Source organism: Euleptes europaea, chromosome 19 (assembly GCF_029931775.1).
Source record: "Euleptes europaea isolate rEulEur1 chromosome 19, rEulEur1.hap1, whole genome shotgun sequence".
Classification (NCBI taxonomy): Eukaryota; Metazoa; Chordata; class Lepidosauria; order Squamata; family Sphaerodactylidae; genus Euleptes; species Euleptes europaea.
In genome coordinates, this window is record NC_079330.1 from 11,394,006 (window position 1) to 11,414,020 (window position 20,015).

Below are 20,015 nucleotides of genomic sequence, written 5' to 3' on the forward strand. Positions count from 1 at the left end.
CTGTATTTTTATGGGTGTTTGAGAAAGGAGAGCCTGTCCCCCCTTTTCTATTGCTTTTCTGCCATTGCAGACACATACTGTTTTCATTGCCCTCACTTACCCTCAACCTCACATACCCTCACTGCCCTTTGATCGGATTGCCTGCAGCAACCCACTTGATTCTGATCATCCGGTCAGCACCCAGATATCGTCGACAAGACTGTGTGGATCATCATGACTGATCTGAACTGATGGCAGTGTGGGTAAATGAGGTCAAGGAAAGTGATGGCAAAAAAAGAAAAAAGGGAGAAGGTAAACAGCACAGGGCAAGGCTCTTGTCGTGTCATAGGGGCTCTTGGGGCATGGTGACATCCTCTCAAGGGTCCTTCTACCTGCCGTTTCGCTGTAACAGGGTGCTTTCCAGCTGTGAGGGTGCCTGCCTTATAACTGCCCACAAGGGGAAGGGGAATTCCTCCTATGAGGATGCAAGCACTGTGTCATGCATTCTTACAATCCAATCCCCCCTTTCCAAATGCTTTTTAGGTCACTCCAAAGGGAGTCGTTCGTTGGCTGTCGAAAGGTCCCCTGAAAGAGGAGAGTCTTTGGATTCTTCTGTGGATGTTTTTAATGGGTCCTCCAGTTGCCCTTTTTAAAAGCCACCAAAACCAGTGGCTGTCAGTCAATCAATCTTTATTAAAAAACAGTCATAGGCCAGCACAGCTCTTCACAATTTACCATTAAAACCCTTAGTGTTACGCTCTACCCACAGGTTAATACCAATAGTAAAAAAGTTGTTCGGACTCTTTGCAAACTATATAAACTACCCATTAAAATTAAGAACATAAGAAAAGCCCTGCTGGATCAGACAAAGGCCCATCAAGTCCAGCAGTCTGTTCACACAGTGGCCAACCAGGTGCCTCTAGGCCACACCAGTTCTCAGCAATGTCTGACGGATTCTGCAGGCCGCTGCACAAAACTCAGCCGTTCCTACTGTAACCTGTGGGTTTTCATCTAAGCAACATTTTAGTATACTCTTGACCTGAATGGCTGAAATGCCAACTAGGCCAGGGGGAGATAAACTTAGAACGAACCTCTTGATATTATGCACAGCGCAGTAGGACGTGCTCTGTTGTTTCGATTTCCTTTCAAGCACAGGGACGTACCAGTGGCTGTCACCCCGTCTTGAACAGTGAATTCCATGGGTTTCGTATGCAGTGTGTAAAGGAGGGCGTTCGGTCGCCTTTCTCGAACTCGCTGCCTGTCGTTTGGATTGGGAGACGTCGGGTTCGGCTGGTGTGAGAAGTCCCTCCCATGCTCTCATTAGCGCTTGTTAAGTGCGTACGGTGTTATCACACTGTGCCGGTTACGCTGATGGAATTGCAGGCTTCCCTGTGCATGTTGAGGGGAGAACAAAGGCCCTGATAGTAGGAATGCCGGTTGAGATGCGGATGGCAGTGGCGGCCTCATTCCCCTGGTGCCGGGTAGGCCTGCCTCGCAGTGAACACCCCGCGTGGCGCTGCGTGGATTTGCAGGTACAGAAAAGAGCAGGGCTCCGTCTTGCAACAAGCGGGATGCAAAGCGATTCTTCCCCTCGCTAAACTCTTAACAATCCGTCCATCCGAACCACCGGCAGAGAGAAGTGATTTCCCTGCCTCATGCTGGCACGGGGAAGCTCTAATTATAGACGCCGATCCCCCCCCCAGCCGACTACGTGTAGGTTTCATTCATCCGATTGCGTTGTAAAGATTACAGAGAACTGCCTTCAATTGCTTTTAGATGCCAAAGGTACAAATGCACAGTGTGTTTTGCAGGCAGGCAGGTGCGACGCCGGTGGGGGGGACGGGGGGAACAGGTGATACAATCTAGATCCAAGAAGGCAGCTTCTAAGAGTTGAAGAAAAACTCAGAATGGCTAGTACCTTGCAATTTTTAAAATAATAACATTTATTTATTTTACACAATAGGCAGAGAAAATGAGAAAAGAGAATAGGACAGAATAAAGTCTGGCATGTTCCATGTTACCAAGTCTGGGGTACTGGGGCCGGTGTGGTGTAGTGGTTAAGAGCGGTGCTTTGGAGCAGTGGACTCTGATCTGGAGAACCGGGTTTGAGTCCCCACTCCTCCACGTGAGCGGCGGAGGCTAATCTGGTGAACTGGATTTGTTTCCCCGCTCCTCCACACAAAGCCAGCTGGGTGACCTTGGGCTAGTCACACTCTCTCAGCCCCACCTACCTCACAGGGTGTCTGTTGTGGGGAGGGGAAGGGAAGGTGGTTGTAAGCCGATTTGAGTCTCCCTTCAGTGGTAGAGAAAGTCGGCATATAAAAACCAACTCTTCTTCTTCTTCCTATCCTGGCTCCTTTTTTTCAATCCAAGACATTTCCTTTAATCTAACCGCCGGTAGGAGTTTTGTGCGTACGTTTTGGGCCTGCAGACGGCTAGGAGCTCCGTCTGATTCTGCAATGCACAGGAAATGGTAGCAAAGTTGCCAAGCTTAAAAGTACAATCTGAATTATAATTTTGGGGGGAGGGGAACGTTGAGCTCTGCTGCCTGAAAGGCATCAAGCAGAGTTAGGGTGGTGCCTGAAAAGATGATGTAAGGGAGAGGAGAATTACCTGACCTTAGCGGAGCCCACGTTTCTATGTGAGTCGTTGCTGCCGTGCGTCTTGATGGGAAGTAGCGGTGACTGACGCAGAGGTGCAGCAGCCATCCTCTTAGGAGAGTGGGTAATTCAGCGTTAAGAAGTGACGGAAGGATCTGTCTGTGAAGAAGGATAGCAGGGTTACCTGCTCCCAGGTAATTCTGATTAGGCTTAGCAGAAGGAGGGGAGGCCAGAGCAGTAAATCATGCAGAGAAACAGCGGGCATCTTCTTCTGCCCAGGGATGCTTTAATAGTTTCACTGCTTTGCTGAAGCGGTTTCATCAGCGTTGGCTGATGATTGATTGGTTCCTGGAATTGCTTTACAGTGATTTTAATTATTCTGTTGGTCTCAATAATATCGGCCTGCCCTTAATGGATCTGCTTTGCTGTGGTTTTAGGTATCGATTTTGCTCTTTATATTTAGTAGGTGCGACTGTACGGCAAGGATATCGCTATTTTTTTTTTAATCTCGCCGCGGCATTGATCGTTAATTGCTTTTTATGTCTTTGGGTTGATTTTAGCGTTTACCGATTTGTCTTTGTAAGCCTCATTGGGCATCTGTTTTGAGAGGCAGCAGATAAATGCCCCAAATAAAGAAAATGTCTTCCTCGCAGGAAAGCGAGAGCGCCCCAGTGGACAGTTTGGGAGTTACACAGATAGGATCTTAAAGACGAACATTTACTTCGGTGTAAGCTTTCATGCAGGAGCCCCGTGGCGCAGAGTGGTAAGCTGCAGTACTGCAGTCAAAAGCTCTGCTCGCAACGCGAGTTCGATCCCGATGGAAGTCGGGTTCAGGTAGCCGGCTCAAGGTTGGCTCAGCCTTCCATCTTTCCAAGGTCAGTAAAATGAGGACCCGGCTTGATGGGGGTAAAGGGTAGATGACTGGGGAAGGCAATGGCAACCCAGCCTGTAAACATAGTCTGCCTAGTAAACGTTGGGATGTGACGTCACCCCATGGGTCAGGAATGACTTGGTGCTTGCACAGGGTGCTTGCACCTTTACCTTTAAGCTTTCATTGCTTGAGTGTACATTCATCAGGTCAAGGATTAATTTGGGGATTAGTGGATTTTCAAGAGGGTGGAGATTGGGTCAGGATTACTTGGTCCTTGCAGCCAGGTTGTAAACAAGCTATCAGCATCAGCACCCAGATGCTCTCCAGAGAGCAGTCCGCTTGTCTACATACGAAAATATGTATCTCCCGCCTCAAGGCAGCTGACAAGTTACAATTAAAAACCTCACCATTTAAAACCACCCATTCTTAAACCCCAGGTAACCCCTGCTCCGCCCAAAAGATGCCTGGAGTTTATACCTCATTAAAAAACCCTCGGGATCTCTGGGAAGACATATACCATGGGTATGTTTAGCCTGAAAAGGAGAAGACTGAGGAGGGATACAATAACCATCTTCAAGTACTTGAAGGGCTGTCATATAGAGGAGGGTGCCGAGTTGTTTTCTGTTGCCCCAGAAGGTCGGACCAGAACCAACGAGTTAAAATTAAATCGGGAGAGTTTCCATCTAGACATTAGGGAGAATTTTCTAACAGAGCGGTTCCCCAGTAGAACAGGCTTCCTTGGGAGGTGGTAAGCTCTCCTTCCCTGGAGGTTTTTAAGCAGAGGCTAGATGGCCATCTGTCAGCATTGCTGATTCTATGACCTTGGGCAGTTCATGGGGGGGCATCTTGACCATCCTCTGGTCACTGGGGGTGTGGGGGGGAGGTAGTTGTGAGTTTCCTGCATTGTGCAGGGGGTTGGACTAGATGACCCTGGTGGTCCCTTCCAACTCTATGATCCTATGACCATATCTCAAAAAAGGGTATTGCAGAGCTGGAAAAAGGTACAGAAGAGGGCAACCAAGATGATGAGGGCAACCTTCCCTTAGAAGCCAGAGGAAATAACCGCCATTGCATCTTTCCCTGCCTCAGCTTGCCTTTAAAATACCTCCGTGAGCCACCTTAGAAAGCCTCCTGAACTAAGGTTGCTTTCTCGAGAGAGACTTTGACCACCATTGCCCTGGCTACAGACTACCAGAAAATGGCAGCTGAACTCTCAGAAGAAAAGAGAATCTTATGGGAGTTTTGGGGCTAGCTGGGGAGGGGGGGGGCTTGACGCACTGCTTTTGAAGAGGCCTTGGGGGGGAGGAAGAGGAGGAGGAAGAAGAAGAGTAGTTGGTTTTTATATGCCGATTTTCTCTACCACTTAAGGGAGACTCAAACCGGCTTACAATCACCTTCCCTTCCCCTCCCCGCAACAGACACCCTGCGAGGTAGGTGGGGCTGAGAGAGCAGTGACTAGCCCAAGGCCACCCAGCTGGCTTCCTGTGTAGGAGCGGGGAAACAAATCGCCAGATTAGCCTCCGCCGCTCATGTGGAAGAGTGGGGAATCAATCCCGGTTCTCCAGATCAGAGTCCACCGCTCCAGACCACCGCTCTCAACCACTCTCCTGTGAATCCCAGGCGGGGACGGGAGCCAAGCGAATGGCCGGGAGGTGGGATAAGAGGCTGCTGTCCCCCAACGTCTGCCATCTGAGGGGATCGCCTCAGGTGTCCTCATTATAGAGCTGCCCCTGGCACAACGCGGTGCGCGCAGAAGACTGGCGAAGCGGCTCTTAGGCCCAGGGGACTCTCTCAGTTGGAACCTTTCCGCGCCCGGGTTTGCGCTCTTCAGCTACGCTTCGGCAGCTCTGACAGCGCTCCTCTTCCGCGTGACTCCCCCGTCCCCGACGCGATCCCGGCGCCGGCCGAGTTGTTCGAAACAGATGTCAATTTTCATTTGGAGGTTGGGAACACCCGGCCGGCGCCGCTGCGTTCTTTGATGAATATTTTCACATTAAGAGCTTCCAGACTTGCAAAAAAATATTTTTAAAAAGAGCGGGGGGGACCTGCTGAGATGCTACTTTTTCCTGAGCCCCTTCAACGCCGGAGATCTGAAGAGGGGCGTATTTCATGGATGCAAATGCGGGATTCGTCTGCTGCCTTTGAGGTAGATAAAAACCCATTTTGGGTGAGGTTTTTCTAAAGCCTGTTTATGGTGGCGCAAGAGATGTGATCGAATGCTTGTGTTTGCTTTCCTCTTGGATGGGAATAAGCTTTCTCAATTTGGAGGAAATGTGGCAAGATTTCCGTCTATACCCCTTGGGTCAAAACTGGGATAATTTCAGAGTTCTCTGCCCGGTTGTCTTCACCCAACCCCACCCCACCCCCATTTTGATTTTGTTTTTCTCTACTAAACCTTGGATTTTATTTATTTGGCACCATTTTCTGTTTCCTGGCACCAGTATTTTCCCATAAAAAGTGTACACGTGCCAATGTTATTTGAGCATTAATAAGTCAGTGTTGTACATGTAGCTGGCTCGCAGTGGTCAGTGTGGTGTTGTAGCTGGAATGTCTGATTGGGAGATCCAGGTTTGAATCCCCACGGAAGCTTGCTGGGTGGTTGTGAGTCAGGCACATGCTCTCGGCCTAACCCACCTCTCAGGGTTGGTGTAAAGGTAGTATGGGAAATGGAGAGCAATGTATGCTGCCATAAGCTCCTTTCAGGAAGGAGATCGTGCATGGAAATACCCCAGAAACATTGTAGAACTCCCTGCCCCAGGATGTGGTGATGGCTGCCATCTTGGAAAGCTTGGGGAGTGGACATGTTCATGGAGGAGAGGGCAAGTCAAAATGGATACTAGTCATGATGCATACTTTCTCTCTCCAGGATCAGAGGAGCATGCCTATTATATTAGGTGCTGTGGAACACAGGCAGGACATCTTGTTTGTGGGCTTCCTAGAGGCACCTGGTTGGCCACTGTGTGAACAGACTGCTGGACTTGATGGACCTTGGTCTGATCCAGCATGGCTTTCCTTGTGTTCTTATGGAGGAGAGGGCTACCCATAGCTACTAGTCCAAATAACTACTAGTCATGATGCACAGCTATTCTCTCCAGGATCAGAGGAGCATGCCTATTATATGAGGTGCTGTGGAACACAGGCAGGATGGTGCTGCTGCCGTCGTCTTGTTTGGGGGCTTCCTAGAGGCACCTGGTTGGCCACTGTGTGAACAGACGGCTGGACAATGGGCCTTGGTCTAATCCAGCAGGTCTTTTCCTATATTCTTATGTTCATTCATTCATTATAATTTATTGTGGTCCTTGACCAGTATTACAAAGTTAAAACATCATTAAAACAACAATAGTTCAACACAACAACAAAAATAGCTAGTCAAATGGGTTTAAAACTCTGCGTCAGCTTTAATATAGTTTCCCGGGTCTTACATATCCCTAGACAGAATTTGGCTATTTGTCTGGATACCCAGTGGTTTCTAGCAGACATTCCAGTTTAGCTGCATCAGATTCATCAAGAAGCCCAACTAACACTGGCCGGAGATATTTTGATCTGGCCTCTTTGTAATGTGGACATCTCAGAAGCAGGTGCTCTGTGGTTTCCACCTCCCCCATCGAGCATAAACCTAATCTTTCTGAGTAAGGGATCTTTTTGAATCTCCCTACCAGCATGGCAGAAGGAAGTGCCACGCACCTTGCCAAGGTAAATGCTCTTCTGCTGTTGTTAAATTCTAGTTTGGTTAAATAGGCTGCCGGGGCAACCACATATTTAATGCTCGGCTGCAAATTCTTATGTTCTAACAGGTGTACAATGCAAACAAACTTACAGAACCAACACTAAAAGAACCAACACTAAAAGACGTTTTTATTTTATTGTTTTGTTATTATACCCTGATTTTCTCCCCAGTCCGAAGCATGGTGGCTGGTCTCCCCTCTTCCATTTTAAATACATCGGTAAAACGAATACGCGTTCCTAACAGAAAGCAGTCTTGGCCTCTCTGATGGATTTGGCAGGCAAGATGAAGCTTCAAGGTTAGCCGGACCCCCTGCGCGCTGGTCCACCCAGCGGTGTGTCCTGCTTCCTCGAGTTCCCTACCCTCTGGCTATCAGGGACTGGGTCGAGGTGCGTCCGCCTCTCGCCCCAAACGAGACGTTTGCCCAGTCGTGCTTGTTTGGCAGTTTGCAGCCTGCTTATCCAGGTTCTCTCTCTCGGTGAAAGGTGATTCACTTTTGGAGCATTGCTCTTTGCTTCCCCCCCCCCCCGGCCACCCCGTAGGCTTTCTCAACTTCCATGACCCCAAGGCGCTTATTTGGTGCCAGTCTGATTCCTCAGCCTCCCTGTGGCTAGCGTAATTATCAACTCTGGCCGCATTTCTTTCTTGAGAGCTTTTTTCAAACCCCACTTTTCTTGCAGGTATTCAAATTTGCCTGCCATAAGCAACGCCATTAATTGGCTTTGCCTGTGTCTTCTATAAAGTTTTCTCTCCAGTAAAGGTAGTCCCCTGTCAAGCACCGGGTCATTCCTGACCCATGGGGTGACGTCACATCCCTACGTTTACTAGGAAGACTTTGTTTATGGGGTGGTTTGCTGTTGCCTTCCCCAGTCATCTACACTTTACCCCCAGCAATCTGGGAGGGGCTGTGGCTCAGTGGTAGGGCATCTGCTTGGTGTGCAGAAGGTCCCAGGATCAATCCCCGGCATCTCCAGTTAAAGGGACTAGGCAAGTAGGTGATGGGAAAGACCTCTGCCTGAGACTCTGGAGAGCCGCTGCCGGTCTGAGTAGACAATACTGACTTTAATGGACCGACGGTCTGATTCAGTAGAAGGCAGCTTCATGTGTTCATGTGTACTCATTTTACAGACCTCGGAAGGATGGAAGGCTGAGTCACCCTTGAGCCGGCTACCTGAACCTGACTTCTGTCGGGATCGAACTCAGGTCGTGAGCAGAGCTTTTGACTGCAGGACTGCAGCTGACCACTCTGCGCCACGGGGCTCTTTTCTCTCCAGTACCTGGCATTAAATGTTATGGTACAGACGGCCTAGCCAAGTGACATTTGTGTAATATCCGACAAATGAGTTCGACACCCCTGAGACAAGAGGTGTCCTTTCTCACTGTTTGCTTGGATGAATTTCCCATTGGTGTTGATACCCGAAGACGTAATCCGAGTCCTTGGGAAAGTGTGCCCTACTGCACGTGGACTAAACCCTTGTCTGTCTGGGGCAGTTGATCCAAACTATTATTAGCGCTTCATTTTACCAGGCTGTAGTTGCAGTCCTAAGAACACTTTTCTGGAAAATTTGTGTGTGTGTGTGTGTTTGTGTGTGTGTGTGTGGCCGACTTATGACGACCCCATAGGGTTTTCAAGGCAAGAGATGTTTGGAGGTGGTTTGCCATTACCTGCCTCCATGTGGGCTGAGAGAGCTCTAAGAGAACTGTGACTGGCCCAAGGTCACCCAGCAGGCTTCCTGTGGAGGCATGGGGAATCGAACCCGGTTCTCCAGATTAGAGTCCGCTGCTCTTAAAGAAGAAGAGTTGGTTTTTATATACCGACTTTATCTACCTTTTAAGGCTTACAGTCTCCTTCCCGTCCTCTCCCCACAACAGACACCTTGTGAGGTAGGTGGGGCTGAGAGAGCTCCAAGAGAACCGTGTCTGGTGCAAGGTCACCCAACAGGCTTCATGTGGAGTCATGGGGAACCGAACCTGATTCTCCAGATTAGAGTTGGTTTTTATATGCCGACTTTATCTACCTTTTAAGGCTTACAATCGCCTTCCCTTCCTCTCCCCACAACAGACACCTTGTGAGGTAGGCGGGGCTGAGAAAGTTCACAGAGAACTGTGACTGGCCCAAGGTCCCCCAGCAGGCTTCATGTGTAGGAGTGGGTAAGCCAACCCTTTTCACCAGGTTAGAGTTGCCGCCTATGTGGAGGCATGGGGAATCGAACCCGGTTCTCCAGATTACAGCCCACCTCTGTTAACCACTACACCACACAGGTGCTCTTTTTCCTAGGAGTAATCCCCTCCAAATAATGTAGGATTTTCTTCTGAAATGACCTGGTTAGGATCACTCCCTTCAGTTCTTACCTCTTGGGTGGAGGCAATTGCAAAATCATTGTTACAGAACCTAGGTCCCCCACCCCAATTCCTAGGACCTTTTCTCCAGAAACATGGGGCCAGTGACTTCATCTCATTCTTTCCAAGTTGAGAACCTCAGCCATCACCACTGGCTTACAAGCGTTATTTCGGCATAAGGGGAATCCTGCCCACTTTCAAACGTTTCCTTTCTTTGTTCTTCACAGTGGGTCTCAAACACTTTCTTCGCAGGTTCCATTAACCTGTTGCTGTAATTGTTCATTTGTGCATAATGTTTGTGGCTCTTTTCATTAATGTTCTTATTAATCTTATATGGAATGAAGTTCTCTAGTGGCTAATAAATCTCTTTTTTTATGCTATAGAGCTAATAAGTTTTTGAAGGGAAGGTGGGAAATAGCCTTTGTGTGTGTGTGTGTGTGTGTGTGTGTGTGTGTGTGTGTGTGTGTGTGTTTAAAAGACCCAAAATGTATTAATTTGGGTGATTTTTCTCTGCTGTGGAAAAATGAGATGTTATCAACGGACTCTCTTATTATTTATTAAATATGAGTAGTTCGTCTGACTTCAAGCAATTAGTAATTCATTTTAGGTGAAACTATTGGGCGAGAGCTCACTCTATAAAACATGTCTATTAATTTAAACGGAATTATGATTTTAATAAATTTAATTAACTGGGACCATTCATATATGCTGACTCTGTCTGAAATCAGGCTTCCAGAGACTATGACATATTGCAATCGTCAGGATTACCATAGCGTTGCCTAAAATATTGTACAGCTTCTAGGGAGATATTGGCACGGAAGCATCCAAATCCTTGCCAGGGCCAAGAGGCATCAGTTACAAATCTCAAATACAAAATAGCAGATTTATGTCTGGTGTCGGTGCCCTCGGACGGAAAACCTGCGAAGCTGCCAAAGTTAGAACATTTGTCCATCATTACGACGCAGTATTATAATATGTTATACAGGTTGAGTATTACTTATCCAGACTGCTTGGGGCCAGAAGTGTTCTGTATTTGGGATCTTTCCGTATTTTGGAATATTTGCATGTACATAAGAAGAAGAAGCAAAGTTGGTTTTTATATGCCGACTTTCTCTACCTCTTAAGGGAGACTCAAACCGGCTTACAATCACCTTCCCCTCCCCACAACAGACACCCTGTGAGGTAGTGGGGCTGACAGAGTTTGGAGAGAACTGTGACTAGCCCAAGGTTACCCAGCTGGCTTCATATGGAGAAGTGGGGAAACAAACCAAGTTCACCAGATTAGCCTCCGCGGCTCATGTGGAAGAGTGGGGAATCAAACCCGGTTTTCCAGATCAGAGTCCACCGCTCCAAACCACCACTGTTAACCACTACACCACGCTGTGATATCTTAGGGATGGGGTCCAAGTCCAAACACAAAATCCATTTATGTTTTATATATGTTTTATATACACTTTATGCACATAGCCTGAATATAATTTTAAACAACGTTTTAAATAACTTTGTGCATATTGAACCATCAGGAAGCAGCTTGGCGCGCTGCTGAGGGCCTCCAAGTAATGCCTGCATGCTGGCTCAAAACGTCCGGTATTCAGGTCCCACCCCAGCTGGTAAGCTGCAGTACTGCAGTCAAAAGCTCTGCTCACAGCCTGAGTTCGATCCCGACAGAAGTCGGTTTCAGGTAGCCGGCTCAATGTCGACTCAGCCTCCCATCCTTCCAAGGTTGGTAAAACGAGTACCCAGCTTGCTGGGGTAAAAGTGTAGACGACTGGGGAAGGCACTGGCAAACCACCCCGTAAACACAGTCTACCTAGTAAACATCAGAATGTGACGTCAGCCCATGGGTCACTAATAACCCGGTGTTTGCACGGGGAACTACCTTTACCAAGGCGGCTGAGGGGAGTCATGATAGAGGTCTATAAAATGATGCATGGTTTGGAGAGAGTGGACAGGGAGACGTTTTTCTCCCTCTCCCATAATACTAGAACGCGTGGTCATCTACTGAAGCTGGAGGGTGAGAGATTCAAAACACATAAAAGGAAATATTTCTCCACACAACGCATAGTAAAATTGTGGAACTCCCTGCCCCAGGATGTGGTGATGGCTGCCAACTTGGAAGGCTTTAAGAGGGGAGTGGACATGTTCATGGAGGAAAGGGGTATTCACAACTACTAGTTAAAATGGATACTAGTCATGATGCATACCTATTCTCTCCAGGATCAGAGGAGTATGCCAAATATATTAAGTGCTGTGGAACACAGGCAGGATGGTGCTGCTGCACTTGTCTTGTTTGTGGCTTCCTAGAGGCACCTGGTTGGCCACTGTGTGAACAGACTGCTGGACACGATGGGCCTTGGTCTGATCCAGCAGGGCTTTTCTTAAGTTCTTACGTTCTTACCGTTTAGCTCTGTCTTAACTACTGCACCATACCAGAGAAGCTCATGTGCCACGTGGATTGCGTGGCGCGGCATCTTGGGCTGGAAAAAACGGTCCAGATGTGTGCTTCGATTATACTGTTTCTTTGCCTGTTGACAACTTTAAAAGGGAGGGAAGTCCACGGTCCTTGCGGATGAATTAGCTGCCTTCTGCTCTTCCTCGCCTACGGACGGTTGAGTGTCAGGACCTCTGGGATAATGGAAGCTTGTGTTTGTGCCTCTAGCTGGCTGATGCGTAGGGAGGGCAGCTGTTTGGGGCCCTGATATTTAAGCAGCTATTTCAACACATCCTAATAGTACCCTGTTGGAGCGCAGCGCCGCATACCTTGCCATTAAGTTGTCCTTTTATACCCCAAAGAAATCTCACGCCCACGGCGAAGCCGACCATTTATTAAGGGAGGGGGGAAGCCCCCCCGGCTCTCTCCTTTCTCAGTGCCACACACATATTTAATAAAGGTTGTGGCCACCAGCGCTCAGATTTAATCGCCGCGAGATGCAGGTGGTCACTGACCAATTGCAGGTTGCAATTTCCTTCCAGAATCGCTAAAGAATGCTTTTGTGGGTATCCGCCATGCGCGGCACCGCAATACGCATCTGCGCTACGACGGCAGCCGTGAGGGGAGCCCACAATTGTGCGGTCACCCACTTGCGCTTTGGCAGGCAGGAAATCTGTGGTGTTTTGGAATGCTATAAAAAAAACCATTTCTGCCCGAAGCGCAAATTCAAGTCCAGAAGGAGAAGCGCCTGGCGTGGTAACTCGATTTATATTCTGAGATCTCTGGCTTGCGTGCGTATAACTACACCGGGTTCGGCGGCAGATATTCTTGGGAGCTCAGGTGCAGAGCGCAGACCTCGGCAAATGCCCAGCCACGCTGGCCTTATATTTGACTCCCGACTGAGTCTAACATGTGGCGGTCAGGAGGATTGTCTGCTCTGACGGGCAGCAGGTCTCCTGGTCTCAGTACAAGGTCATGTTTTCACGGGATTGAGCTTGGGACCTTTGACGTGCCAAGCAGATGCCCCGCCGTTCCCCCACGGCCCCAGTAATTACCCCATTTCATCTAGAGGTGTCTCAGCCCACTGTTGAAATTTAAATTGCAAACTCCTTAGAAGCGGAAACCTGACTTTCTCACATAAGTCCCTTTGTTGATGTGTTTGAAGTTTATAGGGTTGACTCCAATGCAAGGCACAGGACACATCAACCCACCTCTGAACATCTCTTGCCTTGAAAACCCTATGGGGTTGCCTTAAGTCAGCTGTGACTTGACGGCGGGGGGGGGGTGCTACTGGGAGTTGGCATCATGGATTGGGGACTGTGGCATTAGGAGGTTAATTTCCCCCCTCACCCCGGTGTGCCTTTTAAAACCAGTTTTCACCTTGGTAGAAGAGGAAGGAGAGTTGGTTTTTCATACCCTGCTTTTCTCCACCTTTAAGGAGTCTCACCCCGGCTTACAATCATCTTCCCCTTCCTCTCCCCGCAACAGACACCTTGTGAGGTCGGTGGGGCTGAGAGAGTTCTAAGAGAACTGGGACTGGCCCAAGGTCACCCAGCAGGCTTCATGCGGAGGAGCGGGGAATCGAACTCGGTTCTTCAGATTAGCGTCCGCCGCACTTAACCAGCACACCACACTGGTGTTTGAAGGGCATCCCTGCTTGCAGGGGGTAGGCTGATTTGAGTTGGTTTGGTTTTCTTACACTGTCCATTGTTATCAGTTTGAAATAAAAGCTTTAGGCCCACCAGTAGTTTGCTCAGCAAGCCAGAATAAAAACTCACGGTGACAAAGGTGGTAATATGTAAGAGTGGTGGCACTTTACTAGTATCTTCTCTGCAGACGTATTTCACACACATTTTTCTTTCATACCTGCACGAGCTTGGGAAGAGGGGTGGAGGGGGGAGAGACAATCCATCAGATTTTCAGCGCAGTTTCATGTTGAAGAGGGGGGAAATCAATTCCTTCTCCACTGCCGAGTGTTGCAGCTGTGATGAGTTCCTTTTGGCTAGTGCCCGTGACGTCACCGATCTATCTCCCCTCCCCGTTTCAAGACTCAAGAGTGCATTTTGCAGTTGGAGGGGGGATTAGAAGAACAATGAACGTATATCTGCACACGTTCCTATGTCCTTGTTTAATTCTGGAGGAATTCGTACCACCAGTTTAGAAGCCCCTTTCGTACTGTAGGCATAGAACCCATTTTTTAAAGTTATTACATCTTCTTTCATTCTCAGGCAGGGAAATGAATTCTAACACCTGGTTTGACAAAGGGGGAGTGTTGCATGAAAGTGAATCTGTGAACGTCTTCACATCTTCGCAGTGCGGCTTCTTTCAGTACCTGGGAGCCAGATGATCTAAACATGCGTTGCTGTTCCTTGTGCATTCCACACTGGGCTCTGGATTCCATATGTGAATCTGTGTAGATCAACGCCTTCCTCGATTCTGCTGCAGGGCTCCAGAATGCCTTTGGCGACGTTCTTCGACACGCCTAGGAATGCAACCTGGAAAATGAACGGGCAACCAGTGGAGACGTTTCCAGACAAGTATAATGTGGTCAAGCTTGCGGGCTGCAGTCCATAGACGAGCGCCGGCATTCTGCGCGAATTGAAGTTTCTGGATAGTCTTCAAGGGCAGCCCAACGTAGAGTTCATTGCAGTAGCCTAGCCTCGAGGTTGTGGGCGCGTGGATCATCCCAGACTGACTGTGTCTGTACACAAGAACTAACTGCCTCTGCTTGAGGAGAACTAATTGGAGTGGTGGAGGAGGCGGGGATAGAGCTGGCAGTCCATGCCAGATGGCCGAAAGAGGGCATGTTGCCCAGGGCCTCCCGAAAACAGGAGTCACTCCTGATCTTCTAAGGAACACAAACCCACAACTGTACCAGCCAGACCCCTCCCTCATCATACAGACAGCATGGACTCCCCCTCTCCACCACCAGTTAACTCTTTGTGTACATCAGCACTGTGGCATTGTGAGCCATGAACGTAACTGTGGTTCTCTGAATGCTCCAAGAAAATCAACACATGATGAAGACAGTTAAGGCAAACACTTCAGTGCGTCTGATGCAGCTATGTATTTGCATGCTCAGATTCTGGTTTTCTCATTGCGTGCAGGTTAGTCCTCTGCATACTGATGTTGGAGCATCCCACCGTAGTACTTCCAAACATGGGTGGCACATGCCTGCGCATTCCGCCAGCTGCATATGGTGGTACCTTCACCTGATGACCACCTTCTAGAGAGCCAGCGTGGTGTAGTTGTTAAGAGCAGTGGTTTGGAGCAGTGGACTCTGATCTGGAGAACCGGGTTTGATTCCCCGTTCCTCCACATGAGCGGCGGAGGCTAAACTGGTGAACTGGATTTGTTTCCCCACGCTTCCACATGAAGCCAGCTGGGTGACCTTGGGCTAGTCACACTCTCTCAGCACCACCTACCTCCCAGGGTGTCTGTTTTGGGGAAGGGAAGGTGATTGTAAGCCAGTTTGATTCTTCCTTAAGTGGTAGAGAAAGTTGGCATATAAAAACTAACTCTACCACGCTGTTCAGGGCAGCCCTGCAGAGTTGCGGGTTTGATTGGAAAAGTACGATTTAAGGTGGTGGAAATGACCAGCTTCCCCTCCTCCTTTGCTGATGGAATCTCTTCTCCAAGGTAGGGGTGAAACCTCCATTGAAGGAAAAAACGCAGTTAGCCGTATGTACCTGTATTTACATTCAGCGTCAACTTACGGGACCGCTTTGGAGAGGAGGGAACCGCACCATCTAGTGGACTCTAGAGGAACTCGCTTTTCCGCAACCAAACTAAGAATTTTTGCACTCGTCAGCCCTGGTTATCTCCCAGGGAAATGAGGGTGCTTCCATGCCTCAGGGAGATGTCCTGATTTGGAGAGGCGGTAGGCACTTGCTGTTAATCAAATTGCAGAAGAGAAGTTGTGGGCGGGGGGGGTGGGCTGCGGGAAGCCTGTTATGTTGAAATGACGTGTTGGACATGTGGCAACTGAGAATGGCAAACAAAAACAGGGGAAAGTTTTTGTGCATGGTGTGGAGGGAAAGCTCTGATGCCCTTTCTCTCTTCATTCCTTGTTTGACAGCTTCTTGAATGGGTTTAGTTCTATCTCTTTCCAGGGCTTGTTTGTGGATCTTTTCTCCCAGATGTACTCTGCCTTCTAGAGCCAGCTTGGTGTAGTGGTTAGGAGCAGTGGAATCTAATCTGGGGAACCGGGTTTGATTCCCCACTCCTCCACATGAGCAGCGGACTCTAATCTGGGGGGCCAGGTTTGATTCCCCATTCCTCCACATGAGCAGTGGACTCTAATCTGGAGAACCGGGTTGGTTTCCCCACTTAAGAACATAAGGAAGGCCCTGCTGGATCAGACCAAGGGCCATCAAGTCCAGCAGTCTGTTCACACAGTGGCCAACCAGGTGCTTCTAGGAAGCCCACAAACAAGACGACTCCAGCAGCATCCTGCCTGTGTTCCACAGCACCTAATTGAATAGGCCTGCTCCACTGATACTGGAGAGAACAGGCAAGCATCATGACTAGTATTCATTTTGACTAGTAGCCATGAATAGCCCTCTCTCCCATGAACATGTCCACTCCCCTCGTCAAGCCTTCCAAGTTGACAGCCACCACCACATCCTGGGGCAGGGAGTTCCACAATTTAACTATGCGTTGTGTGAAGAAATACTTCCTTTTATCAAGTTACAATCTCTCACCCTCCAGCTTTAGCAGATGACCCCGCGTTCTAGCATTACGAGACAGAGAGAGAGAGAGAGAGAGAGAGAGAGAGAGAGAAAAGCTTCTTCCTGTCCACTCTCTCCATACCATGCATAATTTTGTAGACCTCTATCATGTCTCCCCTTAACCACCTTTCCAAGCTAAGCAGCCCTAAGCGTCTTAACCCCTCCCCATAGGACAGCTGCTCTAGACCACTGATCATTTTGGTTGCTCTTTTCTGCCCCTTCTCAAGCTCTGCAATATCCTTTTTTAGCTGTGGTGACCAGAACTGTACACAGTATTCCAAATATACCTAGGGTAGACCGAGACACACTGCGCATGCATGCACGGGAACACCCCTGCAATGTACTGGTGCTCCTCCACATGTGTGCTCGCACCTGTATCACAAAGGTGCATGTTTGGCTCGTCTGAAATCAAATGACAAAGGTGTGGAACATGCTCTCACAGCTGTATTGCCCCTGCCTTCTGTCCGTCCCTTCTCTTTTGCTTTCTCTCTGTCTGTTTTCTCTTGTGTGTGTTTCTGTTCGTTCCTCTAGGGAACGGATAGAACTGTATGTACCAAGGAGATTGCTGAGGCTTGGTGTCTCTCCCCAGTTTGGGTCTTCCAGTCTTTGCCTTCTATTTCTTGCTCTTGCTGGGGTGGGGGGGTGTGGGGGGGAGGTTCTGCTTCAATTTCAAAGGCCATTGACAAGCGGCGTCTTCCTTTCATGGAAGGAGATGTCTTTCCGCGGAGAAGACTGACAGATGCAAACAGCCGGAGGGCATCTCTTCCTCCTAATTGCAACCCACCGGCTTGTGCCCCAGCGGGGTGGTTTGTTTTGTGTTTTAGAGAAAGGAATCGATTGGGTTTTGCTGATGTCCTGGTTATTTTAACGGAAGTCCTTCCATTGACACCACGTACCCTGGTCAACCCAGGTTCCGTATCGGAAATCTGGGATGCCGGAAGACTTTGATAACGGGAGCCGTGTGTGTTTGTGTGCCTTCCTGGTATCAGGCATGCCCTCCTTCAACAGAGGCAGTGTGTCATAGGGGATAGAGCATTGGGCATGGACCGAGAAGGTCTATAAAATTATGCATGGTTTGGAGAGAGTGGACAGGGAGAAGCTTTTCTCCCTCTCTCATAATACTAGAATGTGGTGTCATCTGCTGAAGCTGGAGGGTGAGACATTCAAAACTGATAAAAGGAAGTATTTCTTCATGCAGCGCATAGTTTAATTGTGTAACTCCCTACCCCAGGATGTGGTGATGGCTACCAACTTGGAAGGCTTGAAGAGGGGAGTGGACATGTTCATGGAGGAGAGGGGTATTCGTGGCTACTAGTTAAAATGACTACTAGTCATGATGCATACCTATTCTCTCCAGGATCAGAGGAGAGTGCCTATGATATTAGGTGCTGTGGAACACAGTCTTGTTTGTGGCTTCCTAGAGGCACCTGGTTGGCCACTGTGTGAACAGACTGCTGGACTTGATGGGCCTTGGTCTGATCCAGCAGGGCCTTTCTTATGTTCTTATGTTCTAACACAGGCAGGACAATGCTGCTGGAGTTGTCTTGTTTGTGGGCTTCCTAGAAGCACCTGGTTGGCCACTGTGTGAACAGACTGCAGGACGTGATGGGCTTTGGTCTGATCCCTAAGGCTTTTCTTATGTTCTTATGGATTCAAAACCCTGTTCAGCTGTGGACTTCACGTCTTTCTTCAGTATACAAGATGCCCGGAACTGCCAAGGGTCTTTTTGTGGCCCTTCTCTTCCACCGCCCCATATCTCCCCACACACACACACCCTGTGCAATTTGCTGCACTCCATTACACCGTCTTTCCAGCCACTGCAACCAGCCAGCCGTGCCATGGTAACAGAAGTATAAAGCAGCCAGGCTTTCATTCTGGATGGGGAGAGTGGCGGGGAGGTGGGGAGGGCTCTTTGGACTAACAGCCCAAGGCAGTTCTGTGAGAACAACAATCTCTAGACTAACTTTCAGAAAAACATCACCGCAAATGGGCTGTTTCATGTCCGAGCAGATGATGGAATTAAGATGCTGGAGGAAAGACGGAAGCGAGGTCCGTGGGATCTCACGAGGCCCAGGAGGTGAAAGGGGAGAAGAAACGGGAATTGACAGATGGGAAGTCCATACTTTACATAACGTGATGAGAATTAAGCGGGGGGGGTGGGGGGAACGGGACTTTGAAGTTGGCCCCAGAAGAAGAAGAGTTGGTTTTTATACCTCACTTTTCTCTATCTTTAAGGAATCTCAAAGCGGCTTACAATCGCCTTCCCTTCCCCCTCCCCACAACAGGCACCTTGTGAGGTAGGTGGGGCTGAGAGAGTTCGGAGAGAACTGCGACTGGCCCAAAGTCACCCTGCAGACTTCATGTGGTGGAATCGAACCCGGTTCTCCAGATTAGAGTCCACCGCTCTTAACCACTACACCATGCTGGCATTACTTGGTTAAAATTCCCCGCGCGTTTCACCAACAGGCTTCTTCAGGGGGATCTGTTAATCTTGCAGTGTTTCTTCGATAAGAGTACGAGATCTGCACAATCTCCACCCTTGCCATGGAAGCTCGCTGGGTGACCTTGGGCCAGTCATGCGCTCTCAGCCTAGCCCACCTCACAGGGTTGTTGTGAGGATAAAATGAAGGAGAGGGGAATGATGTAAACCACTTTTGGTCCCCATTGGGGAGAAAGGCGGGGTATAAAGGAATTTGATAAATAAAAAATGAATTAAATGAATTTTAATTAAAAGTGCCTGTCACCAAAATGTTTTTGGAGACAAGATTCAATGAACAAGAAACTACCACTCACGTTAGAAAGAAAGCGTAACTTGTGTCTGTGTGTCTGTTTTTAATTCTTGTGTACGTCTTTTTAGTTATTATGTTCAGGGCAGCAATAGATAGTTCCTCTCCTCACCTCGCCACATTTTATCATCACAACAACCTTGTGAGGTTGGCTAGGCTGCGAGCAACTGGCATGACTCAGTGGCCCAAAGCCATCCAGTGAGCCTCATGGCATAGTGACGATTTGAACCTGGGTGTCTCTCCAGTCCCAGCCTGACACCCTTTAACTGCTACACCAGAACCAAAACAACCAAAATAAAACAGCTATCGGCACTTTCCGAGAAGAGGATACTGCGTTGTCTGCTGTCAAGGAGATTGGGGAATTACATGAGAGATGTGGCGACTTTTCTCTTTATCGTGTCAAGAAAAAAATTAATTTTCATTCCCCCCTTTTTTGTTTTAAAAGTGTGAAATGGTAGATGAATGGGAAAAGGGGAAAGTAGCCTCAAAAGGTAAACAGGTGTGCTATCTCACAGCAGTCCCCAATTATTTGCAATCGACCTCCCTCGCATAAG

The 20,015-nt window shown here is 48.7% G+C and overlaps 1 protein-coding gene across 4 annotated transcripts in view; it reads left to right on the plus strand.

Annotated features, from left to right (window-relative positions):
* KAZN (kazrin, periplakin interacting protein) overlaps positions 1-20,015 on the plus strand; it is a 274,010-nt gene that overhangs the window by 232,609 nt on the left and 21,386 nt on the right. The gene's annotated exons all lie outside the window — the stretch shown is intronic.